Source organism: Lissotriton vulgaris, chromosome 3_1, assembly GCF_964263255.1.
Source record: "Lissotriton vulgaris chromosome 3_1, aLisVul1.2, whole genome shotgun sequence".
Taxonomy (NCBI): domain Eukaryota; kingdom Metazoa; phylum Chordata; class Amphibia; order Caudata; family Salamandridae; genus Lissotriton; species Lissotriton vulgaris.
This window is the reverse complement of record NC_141689.1, coordinates 303,348,066-303,363,580: the sequence shown is the minus strand read 5'-3', so window position 1 is coordinate 303,363,580 and position 15,515 is coordinate 303,348,066. Positions and strand designations below refer to the sequence as shown.

The window sequence follows — 15,515 nt, the reverse complement described above, 5'->3', positions numbered from 1 at the left end:
ATGTTTATGCGGTTGTCAGAAGCTAATCCCTTCTTGTCTATTCAGGAAAGCTAAACACCTTCTTGTTTACTCGAGAAAGTTTCTAGTGACCTCTGAGCTAGCTGGGACACACAATTAAGTCTAACATATTCAATAGAGACCTAGTCGACCTCAGTCCTACGTCTAAACTATCGTTTATGTTATTCCAATGCGCAGAGCCTATTGGGAAGATAGGAACTACAATACACACCTGCATCTGGCCCGCCAACCCACCTACCAAAGAACCCAACCTCCTCAGATGCATCCTTCTCAACACCCGCTCCGCACACATTCACGCCGTTGAACTCTGGGACCTACTGGACTCCAACACCCCAGACGTCGCCTTCCTGAAGGAGACCTGGCTGAACCCCTCCTCGGCACCCGATATCACCATAGCCATCCCGGAAGGCTACAAGATCACCCGCAACTCCAACTCTTCCACCCTGATCGACAACCTCGCCAACCTCTGACAACTCGTCACAACACCCACCCACTCTGCCGGCCACACGCTTGACCCCATCTTCACCGCAAGCCCCCAAGTCTCCTTCAACCACACCACCGAACTCCACTGGACCGACCATCACTGCGTCCACTTCATCTTCTGGAAACCCACCACGCACCACTGCACTCAACAGTTCCCCCGCCGCTGCTGGAACAAAGTCACTGAGGACCAGCTAACCACCACCCTTGCCCAGTGCCCACCCGCAAATCCGACCGACCCCAACGCCGACGCCCGCAACCTCAGACAGTGGATCAACAACTGCACCAACACCCTTGCCCCGCTCAAGAAACCCTCCAACAGCCACACCAGAAAGAAAGCAAGCTGGTTCTCCGAAGACCTCCAGACCTCCAAGCAAACCTGCCAAAAGCTAGAGAAGAACTGGCTCCGTGAACAAACACCGGAAAGCTACGCAGACACCACCACCACATCAGATCTGCCAAACGGGCCTCCTTCAAAGACCACCTAGACAACAACCCACACAACAGCAAAGAGCTCTTCAACATCGTGAATGAACTCTCCAACCCCAACTACAACACCAACGACATCCCACCTTCACAAGACCTGTGCGACTCGCTGGCCACCCTCTTCCACCACAAGATTGCAGACATTCACCACAGCTCCGATGCCATGACTGCTACGGCAACCACCGAGACCACCGCCCCCACGACCACCACCCACACCAACCGCCTGACCTCCTTGACCAACATTAACAACAACGACACCATCAAGATCATGAACTCCGTCCACTCCGGATCCACATCAGACCCATGCCCACACCACATCTTCAACAAAGCCAGCACCACCATCGCACTCCATCTCCGGAAAGCCATCAACATCTCCTTCGCGACAGCAACCTTCCCGGAGAGCTGGAAGCACGCCTTACTCAAGAAACCCAAGGCGGACACCAAGGACCTCAAGAACTTCTGACCCATCTCCCTGCTTCCGTTCCTGGTGAAGGCCGTCAAAAACCAACTGACCAGATTCCTAGAGGATAACAGTATCCTGGACCCATCCCAGTCTGGGTTCTGCAGCAACCACAGCACCGAAACTGCCCTCATCGCCGCCACCGACGACGACATCAGGACTCTGCTAAACAACAGAGAAACCGCGGCCCTCATCCTCCTGGACCTGTCACCGGCCTTCGACACATTCTGCCACCACACACTACGAGCACGCCTCCACGATGCTGGGATCCAAGAGAAGGCCCTGGACTTGACCACCCCCTTCCTCTCTGGCAGAACACAGAGCATCCGCCTCCCCCTTCTGTTCCAAAGCCACCGAGATCATCTGCGGCGTACCCCAGGGCTCATCCCTCAGCCCAACGCTGTTCAACATCTACATGGCACCGCTCGCCCACGTCGCCCGACTGCACGATCTAAACATCATCTCCTACGCCGATGACACCCAGCTGACACTCTCCCTCACCAAAGACCCCTTGACCACCAAAAACAACCTCCACGAAGGAATGAAGGCTGTCGCCGAATGGATGAGAAACAGCCGACTGAAGCTGAACTCGGACAAAGACGGAGGTCCTCATTCTCGGATCCACTCCCTCGCCTTGGGACGACTCCTGGTGGCTGACCGCACTAGGAACTGCTCCAATGCCCACCGACCACGCACGCATCCTAGGGGTTATCCTCGACTCCACCCTTTCCAAGACGAAGCAGGTCAATGCCGTCTCTTCCTCCTGCTTCAACACCCTCCGCATGCTCCGCCAGATCTACAAATGGATCCCCACCGAAACAAGAAGGACGGTCACCCAGGCCCTCGTTAGCAGCAGACTGGACTACGGAAATGCCCTCTATGCAGGAGCCTCGGCCAAACTTCTGAAACAGCTCCAACACATCCAGAACGCCTCCACACGCCTGATCCTTGACATCCCTCGTCACAGCCACATCACACCCCACCTGAGAAACCTGCACTGGCTCCCCGTCAAGAAGAGGATAACCTTCAAGCTCCTCACCCACACACACAAGGCACTCCACAACACCGGACCAGCGTACCTCAACAGTCGATTCAGCCTCTACACCCCCACCTGCCAGCTCCGCTCCACCGGCCACGCCCTCGCCACTGTCCCCCGTATCCGTAGAGTGACCGCCGGCAGCAGATCATTCTCCCACCTCGCCGCCAAGACATGGAACACCCTCCCCATCCACCTACGGCAGACCTAAAGACCTACTGACCTTCTGAAGACTCCTCAAGACCTGGCTCTTCAAACAGTAGCAGCACTCCCCCTCCCCTCAGCGCCTTGAGACCCTCACGGGTAAGTAGTGCGCTTTACAAATGATTAATTGATTAATTGATTGATTGCGAGTTGCAATTAGGAAACTGCAAAATGGCATGCATGAAAGTGTGTTGAACACTTTTTGCGATTCCTAGGAGATCGCAAATGACCTACCTCATGAATATTAATGAGGTAGGTCACAATTTGTGACCCCATAGGAATCGCTAAAATCAGAAGGATGGTGGCCAAATGGTGTCAGCAGACAACCATGTCTGTGATTGCTTTTAAATAAAGCAGTTTTTTTTAATGCAGCCCGTTTTCCTTTAAGAAAAACGGGATGCGTTTCAAAAACAAAAATGTTAAGTTTTCTTTTCATTTTTTAAGAGTAGGCAGTGGTGCATGGGACCACTGCCTGCTCTTCGAAAACGCTGTACCAAACATTTACAAAGAGGAAGGAGTCCCTTGGGGTCACCTTCCCATTTGCGAATGGGTTACTGTTGTAAATGTATTATGTTGGTTCTTGCTTTATTTCTCTATGATCCTTAGTCTATATCTACTTTCTCTGTTCTAGAGTTAACATGTTCACTTTGTACATTCTATGTTCTGCTGTTAGTCAGTTATGAAGATTGGTCAGCAGGCGTTGGGTAATACCTTGCTGTACTCCTGATTAAATCTACTACTTAAGTCGTAGAAGTCTGGAGTTTTATCTACAACAATTTTGGCGACAATTGACCTGCTGTTCTACAACAGAAAGAGCTGTTTAATCAGATTCATGCAGATTTTATTCAATTCAATTCAATTCAATTAATTTATATAGCGCGCTACATACCCAGAGGGTCTCAAGGCGCTTGGGGAAGGGTGGGGAATTACTTGTCGAATATCCAGGTTTTAAGTTGCTTTCTGAATGCTAGGTGGTTCTGAGTGAGGCGAAGGTGAGTGGGAAGTGAGTTCCAGGTTTTGGCTGCCAGGTAGGAGAGGGATCTTCCTCCCATGGTGTTTTTGTTGATGCGAGGTACAGCAGCAAGGGCTTGGTGGGAGGAGCGTAGCTGGCGGGAGGGGGTGTAGAAGGAAAGTCGTGTGTTGAGGCATTCGGGTCCAAGCTCGTAAAGTGCTTTGTGTGCGTGGGTCAGGAGGCGGAATGTTATCCTCTTATTGACGGGGAGCCAGTGGAGGTTTTTCAGGTGACCAGAAATGTGGTCTTTCCGCGGAATGTCTAGTATGAGTCTGGCTGATGCGTTCTGGATGCGTTGGAGTTTTTTCTGAAGTTTTGCGGTGGTACCGGCGTATAGGGTGTTTCCGTAGTCCAAGCGGCTTGTAACCAGTGCGTGGGTGACCGTTTTTCTATTTTCGGTGGGGATCCAGCGAAATGTTTTTTTGAGCATGCGAAGGATGTTGAAGCAAGATGATGAGACGGCGTTGACCTGTCTGGTCATCGAGAGTGAGGAGTCCAGAATGACGCCCAGGTTCCGTGCGTGGTCCGTCGGGATGGGTGCCTTTCCAAGGGACTCTGGCCACCATGAGTCGTCCCAGGCGGAGGGTGAGGTACCTAGGAAAAGGACCTCTGTTTTGTCGGAATTCAGTTTCAGACGGCTGTGCTTCATCCACTCGGCTACTTCTCTCATTCCTTTATGTAAGTTTGTTTTGGCGGTGTTAGGGTCTTTGGTGAGTGAGAGGATCAGCTGAGTGTCATCAGCGTAGGAGATGATGTTGAGGTTGTGTTGGCGTGCGATGGCCGCGAGGGGGCTCATGTATACGTTGAAGAGGGTTGGGCTGAGTGAAGATCCTTGTGGCACGCCGCAGATGACTTCAGTGGCATCTGACTTGAATGGTGGGAGGCGGACTCTCTGAGTTCTTCCGGCAAGGAACGGGGTGATCCATTCCAGTGCTTTTCCTTAGATTCCGATGTTTCTGAGGCGTTGTAACAGGGTGCTATGACAGACTGTGTCGAAGGCTCCGGAGAGGTCGAGGAGGATGAGGGCGACTGTGTCTCCATTGTCCAGTAGAGTTCGAATGTCGTCTGTTGCTGCGATGAGTGCGGTCTCAGTGCTGTGTTTGGCTCGGAAGCCGGACTGTGAGGAGTCTAGGGATTTGTTGGTTTCGAGGAAGGCGGCGAGCTGGTTGTTGATAGCTTTCTCGATCACTTTGGCCGGGAATGGAAGGAGCGAGATGGGGCGGTAGTTTTTGAGTTCGGTGGGGTCAGCTGTGGGTTTTTTCAGAAGGGCGCTGAGTTCTGCGTGTTTCCAGCTTTCCGGGAAGGTGGCGGAGTTAAGGGAGCAGTTGATGACATCTCGGAGGTGGGGTGCGATGAGCGAGTCAGCTTTGTTGAAGATGTGGTGAGGGCATGGGTCTGTGGGGGATCCTGAGTGGATGGAGTTCATCAGGCGGATGGTGTCCTCAGTGGAGATTGGGTTCCAGTCATTAAGGATGTTCAAGGGGGGTGAGGGTACGGCAGAAGGTAGGGTTGGATGGTCTCCGGGTTTGTTGTCGAAGCTGTTGTGGATGTCTGCTATTTTGTCGTGGAAGAACGAAGCTAGGGAGTCGCAAAGGGCTTGAGAGGGAGTGATGTTGTTGGAGTTGGCAGTGGGGTTGGTAAAGTCTTTGACGATGTTGAATAATTCCTTGCTGTTGTGGGCGTTGTTGTCAAGTCGATCTTTGAAAGCGGCTTTCTTGGCGGTCCGGATCAGTTGGTGGTGTATGCGGGTGGCGTTTTTGAAGGCGTCCCTGGTGCTGGTGTTTGGGTCTTTTTTCCATGCCTTCTCGAGGGAGCGACAGAGTTTCTTGGATTTCTTAAGATCATCGTTGAACCAGGGGGTGTTTTTGCTGCCTGGTTTGATTAGACGTTTTTTCAGGGGTGCTAGGCTGTCGGCGCAGTTGGTTAGCCATTGAGTGAAGTTAATGGCTGCTTGGTTGGGGTTCGAAGAGTGGGCAGGGGGGTTTTGAAGAAGCGATGAGGAGATCTGGTCGATGGTGATTTTGTTCCAGTTTCTTCGCAGAGTAGGTTGAGGATGGTTGTGGGTTGTGGTCTTTTTGTAGGTAAAGTGAACGCAGGTGTGGTCCGTCCAGTGGAGAGCTTTGGTGTGACTGAAGGAGATATGTTTGCTGGAGGTGAAGATAGGGTCTAGAGTGTGACCTGCGTGGTGAGTGGAGGTATTAACAAGTTGTTTGAGTCCGAGGTTGGCGATATTGTCCAGCAGGGTGGCGGTGTTGCTGTTGTTGCTTTTTTCCAGGTGAAAATTGAGATCTCCCAATAGAATGTAATCCTCGGAGGGGAGGGCGTGTGGGGTGATGAAGTCAGTGATGTCTTCACTGAATTGAGCACGGGGTCCTGGTGGCCTGTAGAGGAGGGTGCCTCTGAGTGTGGTCTTGGGGTCGGTGTGCATTTGGAAGTGAAGGTGCTCGGCGCTAGCGAGGTTGACGTCTGAGCTGGTTGAGATGCGGATGGAGTTCTTATGGACAATAGCGATGCCTCCTCCTGTTTGTTTGGTGCGGTCTTTCCGGATGATCTTGTAGCCTTCCGGGATGGCAATGGTGATGTCTGGGGCTGAGGAGGCGTTCATCCATGTTTCTGTTAGGAAGGCGACGTCCAGAGAGATGGTGTCTAGTAGATTCCATAGGTCGATGGCGTGTCTGTGGACCGAGCGGGTGTTGAGCAGGATGCATTTAAGGTGGTTGGTGTCAGGTCTCTGTTTGGTGTTAGTGGATGAGGAGTTGGTCTTGGTGCCGTCAAACTTGCAGGAGTTGCATGTGAAGGGTCCATGGGTGTGTCCGGGGGCGGCTTGAGCGCAGGTGGGGAGTCGGCCTGGGTTAAGGGCTAGGAGGGTGGAGGCGGTGTATGTAATGCGGGTGGGGTGGGTGGACCGGGGGTCAGGGGGTCTGGCGCTGGGCGCGGTCCAGGCGCGGACGGGCGTAGATGGGCTTACCTTTGGCTTACCTTTGGCGCGCATGGGGCGCGACCGCTGCGCGTGAACGCTGCGCGCAAAAGCAGCTGTCATATGTGGATGGTGGAAGGGGAGGGGCGAGGGAGGGTCAGCTGGGAAGGCGGGAGCGGGGTGGAGACTCGGGCATGGCGACACAAACAACAATATCAACACCAAAATGGCCGGCAGCGCGAAACGGAGCAGGCAGCCACAGTAATGTTAAAAGTGCAGAATAAACTCAATGAAAAGGCAGTCAAGGTAACACAGGGACGGCACAGTGGTACAAGCAGCAATTTAGCAGGCTAGGTGGTTAGCGCTATCAGGCAACAGCAATTTAAAAACAAAAACGATCCTGCTATGTGACTAAAATAAATAAATAATAGCGATGTTTATAATTAAAGCGGTCCTGTAATGCGAGTTCTAATAGAGATAGCAATGTGCAAAAGCAGCCGAGGAGAGCAACGATACCAGGCTGTGAGGGGAGGCAGGTCGGGGAGCAGCGTGGAGGAGCGACCGCGTCTGTGCGTGTTTCGTGTTAGCAGAGTTACCCAACAAGAAACCAACCCAGCGACCTCCTTCCTTCTATCAATCAGTAAGGAGTCAAGATTCGGAGGGTGTTCCGGTCGATTTGAGACTTATGGAATTTAAATTACATGGAAATATGCATCGCAACATCTAACCTGTGAGTAGAGCGCGCGATCTCCTAGCAACGCTCTGGTGTTCCTCTCGTCACGCAAAGCATTCATTTGTTAGCCTGGATGATGATCCTTTACAGGCGGAAGTGATGGTTCACGTTGATTACAACTTGCGTTGCTAGCCTCGTTTTCATCTAGCGGCCATTTTAAGTGTTTTGATTAAACACTCTCCGATCTGTTTCAGGGTTTACTATCGGACTTTTTACGATTTTGCTTATTCTGGGACAATCTCATCACCTGAGTGTTGCGCATGAGGTAACTTTATTTTTAATATTTTGTTTATCTATTTTTGCTCGAAATTTTACCTTAAAAGTGATTCATTACGCTGGTTTCACTGGACAACTAGAGAGTATTCATTTTGTCATTCGACAAAAATATAGTTTTAGAATATAAACACAATATGGCACAACAGATTAATGTTACCGTTCCACCTCCATTCCTAAGTGAACCTGGAAATCCTTCAATTTCATGGGAGGACTGGTTCATCATATTTGATAATTATTTGGAGGCACTTGATGGCCAGGAGTTCTCTGCTAAGAGCAAAAAAGCTATTCTTTTAATTACTTTGGGCAAGGAGGGACAAAGAATTTTAAGATTTTTACCGATTGCCTTGCAAGCAAATGGCCAAGCCATGCGTGATGAGTACAAGGAAGCGATTTCAAGGCTTGAAGTTAGATTCACTAAAGAGGAGAACCTTGTCATGAATCGTTATAAATGTTATACGCAGAATCAAAAGTTGGAGGAGTCTATTGATGATTTTGTTGCACGTCTAAGAGAACTTTCCATCAAATGCAAATTCGGGGCTATGAGTGACGAACTTATTCGCGACAAGTTGATTGTGCAGTGCAACAATCGCAAGAGATTGTGGGCAGCGAAAAATACCACGTTAAAGGCAGCTATAGAACTTGCTAAAGTGATTGAAGAGTCCGGGAAGTGTATAAAAGTTATTCAAAATTCAAAGAAAAAGAACATGGAACAAGAAGTTTCAGAAGTTTCTGAGAAGGACTGTGACTGTGATGTTGAACATAGTGTAGATGACTCAGTGGCTGTAGTTAAAAACAAATTTAAAGCCAATGTCAAAAGAAACATTTCCACTAATAAGTTTTGTACAAGGTGTGGTAGTAACTCTCATTCTTCAGAAGCAAGGTTTTGTTTTGCAGCTAATAAGGAGTGTCTCAAGTGTGGTCGTCTTGGTCACTTCTCAAAAATGTGCAAGACAAAGAATAAACAAAAGGTTGCTGTGATGCAGGATTACACAGACAATTATCCGTCTGTGAGGAACAAACTTCTAGTTGTTAATGCTACTGATGTTGTCAATGTTGATGATAAAAGACAAAATAGACCTAAAGCTGTTTTTAATATAGAGGGGCGTGAAGTTTCACTCATAGTGGACACTGGTTCACGCTATACTATTATTCCTCAATCCACATTTAAGGAGTTGTGGGATAACAAACCTTTACTACAGAGTGACATTTCTCCGAAGGGGTTCTAAGAATAGAATATAGATATTGTGGGGTACTTTGAGTCTGACATAGTCTTTGAAAATAGATCTACCCATGGTAAGGTATATGTGTCATTTGATGGTCCTCCGATTTTGGGGTGGGTCCATCAATATGATTTATACATCATCATTAATCCAAGAGCACGTGACCAGGTCATGGTGAATTTTCTTCTGTTTTAAAAAATGAGTTGGGTGAATTGAAAGGTTATTCTCACCTTATTAAAGTAAAGGATAATTGTCTATCTGTCCAGCATAAACTGAGAAGGATTCCCTTAGGTGTTAGGCAAGATGTGAAAATTTTGATTGAGGAGATGTTACAGAGTGGAGTCATAGAACCGGTGGAAGGCTCTTCATGGGTTTCTCCGGTCGGGATTTCTAAAAAATCCGATGGAAAATTGAAATTTTGCGTTGACCTCAGGTCTTTGAATAAATGTGTCGTCGCCGATACGTTTCCCTTACCTAATATAGGTGACTTGCTTTCCACTCTTGATGGTGCTAGATTTTTCTCTAAACTGGACCTCAAGAGTGCGTACCAACAAATTAAACTACACAACACTTGCAAACACTTCCCTGCTTTTATCACCACTGAAGGGATTTTCCAATTGACACATCTTCCCTTTGGCCTGATTTCAATGGCCAGTGTATTCCAACGCATGGTTTCAGAAATTTTTAAAGGGTTAGGAAAAGTGGAATACTTTCAAGATGATATTCTTGTTTTTGGTAACTATGTTTCTGCGCTTTTCTTGTGGAACAAATTGAGTATTTGGGTCATGAGATCTCAGCTTCTGGAATTAAGCCCAAGAAGGACCTTCTGTTACCTATATGTGCAGCTCCTCGTCCCGTGGATAGGGACCAACTCAGGTCATTCATGGGGCTAATAGAGTATTACTCTTAATTTGTAAAAAAATTCTCAGAGAAAACAATTTGTTTAATGTCTCTTCTCAAAGAAGGGTGTAAGTTTGCCTGGTGTTCAGAACAAGACTCTACTTTTAATCAAATCAAAAATTATATTTGTGAGTCCAATGTGTTGGCACCTTTTGATACCAAACGTGTTTCTATACTTATGGTTGATGCAAGTGCAATTGGTTTGGGTGCTGTGCTTTTACAAAAATATGGTTCAGAGGAACGTCCTATTGCTTTTGCTTCAAGGACTTTGTCTGTGTCTGAACAGAATTACAGTGTGATAGAGAAAGAGGCATTGGCAGCTGTGTGGGGTGCACACTATTTTCGCACTTACTAATGAGGGATTATTTTTATTCTCAAAACAGACCGCAAGCCATTGATTCGCATCCTATCCCCGGGTGTTGTGATTAGGGGTTCACCTAGATTGGCTAGATTAGCAGCAAAGTTGCAGGATTTTCATTTTGAGACACAGCATGTTCAAGGTTGGTGGAATTTCCAGGCCAATTGTTTTTCAAGACTTGCTATCAATAATGAGGAGGAGGTTTCACAGTTTGAAGGCATGGGATGAGAGTGTAGCTTGGCTTTAGGATGTTGTTTCCATTGGTGAGGGTTCTTTTTCGCAGGATGAATGGATTAAAGCCATGCAAGATGATCATGTCTTGAAGGAGGTTATAAGCATGGTTAAACAAGGTTCTAGGAGGGAGCGTTGTCTTCAGGTGGCTGTTCGGCTTTATGTCAAGGTTTTGGATGAAATTTCTACCTGTAGTGACAATATGTTGTTGCGTAATGACAAAATTATTCCTCCTTCAGGTCTTAGAAATAAGCTTTTCTCTATTGCCCATGAGGGACATCTTGGTCAAACATTAACTCAGCAAAGATTGAAAGCAAACTTTTGGTGGCAGAGGATGGATTGCCAAGTTTCTCTTTGGGTTGAGGGTTGTGAGGCATGTAAGGAAGGTGAAAAGAGGTTGAAAGTTGCTGTTGGTTCAGCTATGGGCAAGATCTCTTCTCCTGATATTCCGTGGCATACTATTTGCATGGATTTTATTGGGCCTATGGAGGAACTTAATTCACATCAACGGTTTGCTATAGTGTGTGTTGATGTTTTCAGCAAATGGTTGGTTGTTGAGTTTGTAAAGGATATTACCACAGACACTACAATCAGATTTCTGAAGTCACTCTTTCAAGAGGAAGGTTATCCTAGCGTCATTGTCAGTGACAATGGTACACAGCTAGTTTCACACAGTATGTGTTCTTTTCTTTCTTATTGCGGGGTGTCTCATCATCATACTTCTCTTTACAACTCACAGGGCAATGGCCTCTGTGAGAGGATTAATAGGCTTGTAAAAGGCACTATTCAATTGGCTTTGTCTAAAGAGGGTAATCTTTTGGATCTTGTTCAAGAAATGATATCTGCCTATCGCACTACTGTTCATTGCGGTAGGAGCAAGTCTCCTTTTGAGGTAATGCGTGGCAGAATTCCTAGGACAAAGTTGGTTCCTTGTTGGGTAAAGGATCTTTTCACTAAAAATTTCTCTGTGGATACTGAAGTTTTTGGTGCTAAAGCATTTTTCAAAATTTCAAAAGGTGATTTTGTAAAGGTTAAACCAGGAAGGATTTCTAAGGGTTTAGCTAAGTTTAGAGGTCCTTTCTGTGTTAAAGAGGTGTTTCCTCATTATGTTGTTCTTTCAAATGGTGAAAAATGGAACATGTGAAGAGTTGCTCTATATCAAAGAAATGGTTTGTCTGATTCTGAAATTTCTTTGAAAGATTCTGCTTATAATTCTCACAATAATAACAGTAGTGCATATATGTTTTAATCCTCAGAAGATTGTGTTCCATTCTCTTCTCCTTCTGACAGGTGTAGTGATGGGGGTGGTGATGTCTCTGATTCTGGTTTTGCAATCATTGAGAATGTCAGTTCCAAAGTTCAAAGGTATCGTAAACCACCTGCTTACTTAAATGATTATGTTTGTAATTAGTGTATTGTTTTTTTGGTTTTGCAAAGGGGGAGATGTGTTGTAAATGTATTATGTTGATTCTTGCTTTATTTCTCTATGATCCTTATGCCTAGATGCATCATTCATAGTTGCATTTGCAAACGGTGCGAATCGCATAATTCGACCGTTTGTGAATGCAATTCATGTATTTGGAATGCATCAATTATTATATGTTTTGGCATTTTTAGGAATCGCAATAATATTTACGATTTCTAAAAAAATCGCTAATTTTGCGAATCGCATTTAATTTGCGAAAAAATGCAATGCATGAAACATCGCAATTTGCGACTTTTTAAGAAATCACAAATTAGAATTCTTAAATTTAGGAGAAGTTGAACCTGGTGCTAATTTTACTAACTTCTTGCACTGCAGCTGTCAATCATCAGTGCTGTATATAAGGACCTCATAGACCTTGAATTAGCCTTTCAGGATGGCTGCACTTTTCTTTTTGGCTCGCAGGCAGAGGTTGAGAGTAGCTGCAGGATGGAGGAGAAGGCTCATACAAGAGAGAATCTTCAGAGTGTGCATAACCTTACTTGGGCAGACTGAATCAGAGATATTTTCTAAGTATAGGCTGAATGCTACTTTAATATTAGATTTAATTCAAGAATTTGACCCAATTTTGCAGAGGCAAACACGCAGGACACAAGCCATACCAACCCATGTGCAGGTATTGTGTTCACTGCACCTCCTTGCTTCTGGGTCATTTCAGGGTGTAATAGCCATTGCTGGTGGTGTCTCCCAGAGTTCACTTTCCAGATTTTTTAATGCCTTTCTAAATGCCATGTTACAAAGAATAAGGTATCATATTAAATTTCCTAGCACACAACAGGAGTTAATGAAAACCAAACTGGATTTCTACAACATGGCTCAATTTCCACATGTCGTTGGCTGTGTAGATGGCACACATGTTTCCATTTGCCCACCCTCTGAAAATGAGTATATTTTTCGCAACAGAAAATGCTTCCATTCCCTTAACATCCAAGCAATTTGTAATTCCAAAACCATTATCACAGACTTAGTTGCAAGTTACCCTGGAAGTGCCCATGACTCCTACATTTTTAGACACCATGCCATTCATGCTAGACTGCTTGCAGGTCAATTTGGTGATGGATACCTGCTTGGTAAATTTCTTTTACTACTAAACACATTTTCCCTTCACCTTCAAACATTTCTTCTGTGCAACTTACAAATTACATTTTTTTTCTATTACAGGAGATAGTGCCTATGCAGTAAGGTCTTATATCTTAACACCATACCTAAATCCAACTTCCAGGAAAGAGCAGCACTACAACCAGGCTCACATAACAACCAGGAATGTGATAGAGAGGACCTTTGGTGTGATGAAATCACACCTTCGAATACTTCATAAAACTGGTGGAGCATTGCAATATCAACCAGACATTTGCTGTAAAATAGTAGCAGCATGTGCAATGCTGCACAATCTAGCAACTGAGAGAGGCATAGCACTTGATGAGGAAGATGTTTTACCTCAAAATGACAATCAGCCTCCTCAACCACAAGCAAGAGCACATGGGCCAGAGCCAGCAGAGTGGAGAAGGAGAAGGGCAGAGATCACACAGCATTACTTCTGAATGAGGTAAGAAACATACTCTGATTTCTTTTGGTTTTGCAAGCAATGTAAATTTTAATTCAAAGTGAAACAGAAATGCATTTACTTCATGGACTTTCACTGTATCACAAACGTAATTCTGTACTTTAAATCAGAAATGTTCAAATGAGAATTATTAAACCATAGACAACTTTGACATTATTAATACCGATCAAGAGGCATCACAGACAATGTCATTTCTTATGGCCACGCACTCCTAATGCCTTCCCTGTATTTTTTCCACTGTGCATGGTCATATTACTTGCATCATTCAGCTTTCTATTACTACGCCGTGTGCCACTTAAACAGTGCTTAAGTGTGCCACTCACAGCACTGCCCGCACCACTCTCCCCCATTGGTAGTTGCTTTTCTGGGGATGCATTAGACTGTGAAATTCCTGATGGTTCATAGGTAGTCCCCACTCCCTTTTGAATATGTTCAAATGTTTTCATCAAGAGTACTTGGGTTGAAAGGGTCTGTTTGCAGAGGCCACGTGTACAATTGGAAAGGCGAGTAATTTACCTGTTATGAGCCTGCACCGTGGTCAGTAGTCGTACCTGCCTTTTCCCACTTATATTTTGCTGTTTTTGCATAAATGTGCACATGGTCTCCAAAGAATTGGCAATGCGGTCAAGCTTCAATGCAGTTGTTTCATGGCCTGCCTTCATTACATTTATCATTTTATTCATACTGGTAGATAATGAACCCATTTGTTTGCTGATATGTCCCAGTTTTCCTTTTATTATTCTAATGTCTTTGCCTTGCAGGCGCTGTACATTTAGTATTTTGTCTTCAACAAGATTGCCAGTGATGGGACCCTCTCCAAAATGACCACTTTCTCTCACATTACCTCGGCGCAAACAAAACTGCTGAAGTCTCCTTCGCCTACTCAGCCTTCTATTTGTGACTGTTGGAGTGCTTTGAGCTTGCCTTTCAGCTACATTGTCATTCTGCTCTGTTTCAGAATCAGTTTGCAGCAGTTGTCGCACTCTCTGTCTTTCCCCTGTTTGTGAATTGGATGCAGATGTGCTAGGGGCATTTCCCAATTGTGTTTCTTGACCTTCTTGGTTGTTGAAATCCCTCAAATCCTGTTCAATTATTTCTTGCGGTGCTTCTATGGTTTAAAAAATGCAAACATGATGTTACTTAAAGTTTGCACTTTCATTAAAATAATTAATAAAATGTGAAATTCGACACAATTACATGATTCCAGTCTCATTCATAACAGTTCTTCATAGTAATGAAGTTTCAATTACAAATTATTGTTTGTGTGCATGATGGACTCCTAAAAAACTACAACTCCCATAATGCACTGCTTTCATTTACCTAACATTAAATAACTGTTGCTGGTAACACACACATAACATATCATACACAACTGAATTACAATGCTGTTAATCCAACTACTTCCACAACAGTCTTTAAATTTCTAGGCACCATCCAGACAATCAAAAGCATATGCAATTCAATTACCTTCAGAAGGAGTTGGAATCTCAGAAGTATCAATGTCTATCACTCCGATTACAGCCAGAGTCAACAGTGTGCCTTCCACCATATCTTCCAGGGGAGTGTTGGGTCTATCCCTGGGTGTTCCACCTCCAGTTTGCTTTGCTGATTTAATCCTGTTTGCTAGCTTCTCTTTTGCACGACTGCGCAGGTCATACCATCTTTTTTGAAAATTGTTTATGTCACGATGTGCCACTCCTACTGCGTTCACCTTTGCTTGTATGGCAATCCATAGGTTTCTTTTGACAGCCTCAGGAACCTTCAAAGACAGCTTACCAAAAAGCTGTTCCTGTCTTGCAGTCACCTCCTCAATAAGAATTTCCAACTCTTGATCAGAAAACTTAATTGTCCTTTTCCTGACTGGCTCCTCTTCAACAGGATTCTCATTTCCCATTTTCCAAAAGATTTGTCAGGCACACACTGCAGCAGCAACCTCCAGGGAAAGCTCACTCAGCAAACTGCCAAACCTCACCTTCAAAAAAGGGAGCAGCTGTGCCTAATTGCTGTACTGGCTTTCAGGCAGTTGAATCAATGAGATTCATCATGTGTGTAATTTCAAAATTTGCGATATCGCAAAATGCGAATTCGCAATTAAGAATTCGCAATTTTACTGCGATTCGGTAAAAATTGCGATTTT

At 45.5% G+C, this 15,515-nt stretch overlaps 1 pseudogene; it reads right to left on the bottom strand.

Annotated features, from left to right (window-relative positions):
- Positions 1–13,566: 13,566 nt before the first annotated feature.
- Positions 13,567–15,272, bottom strand: LOC147726366 (uncharacterized; annotated as a pseudogene).
- Positions 15,273–15,515: the final 243 nt, after the last annotated feature.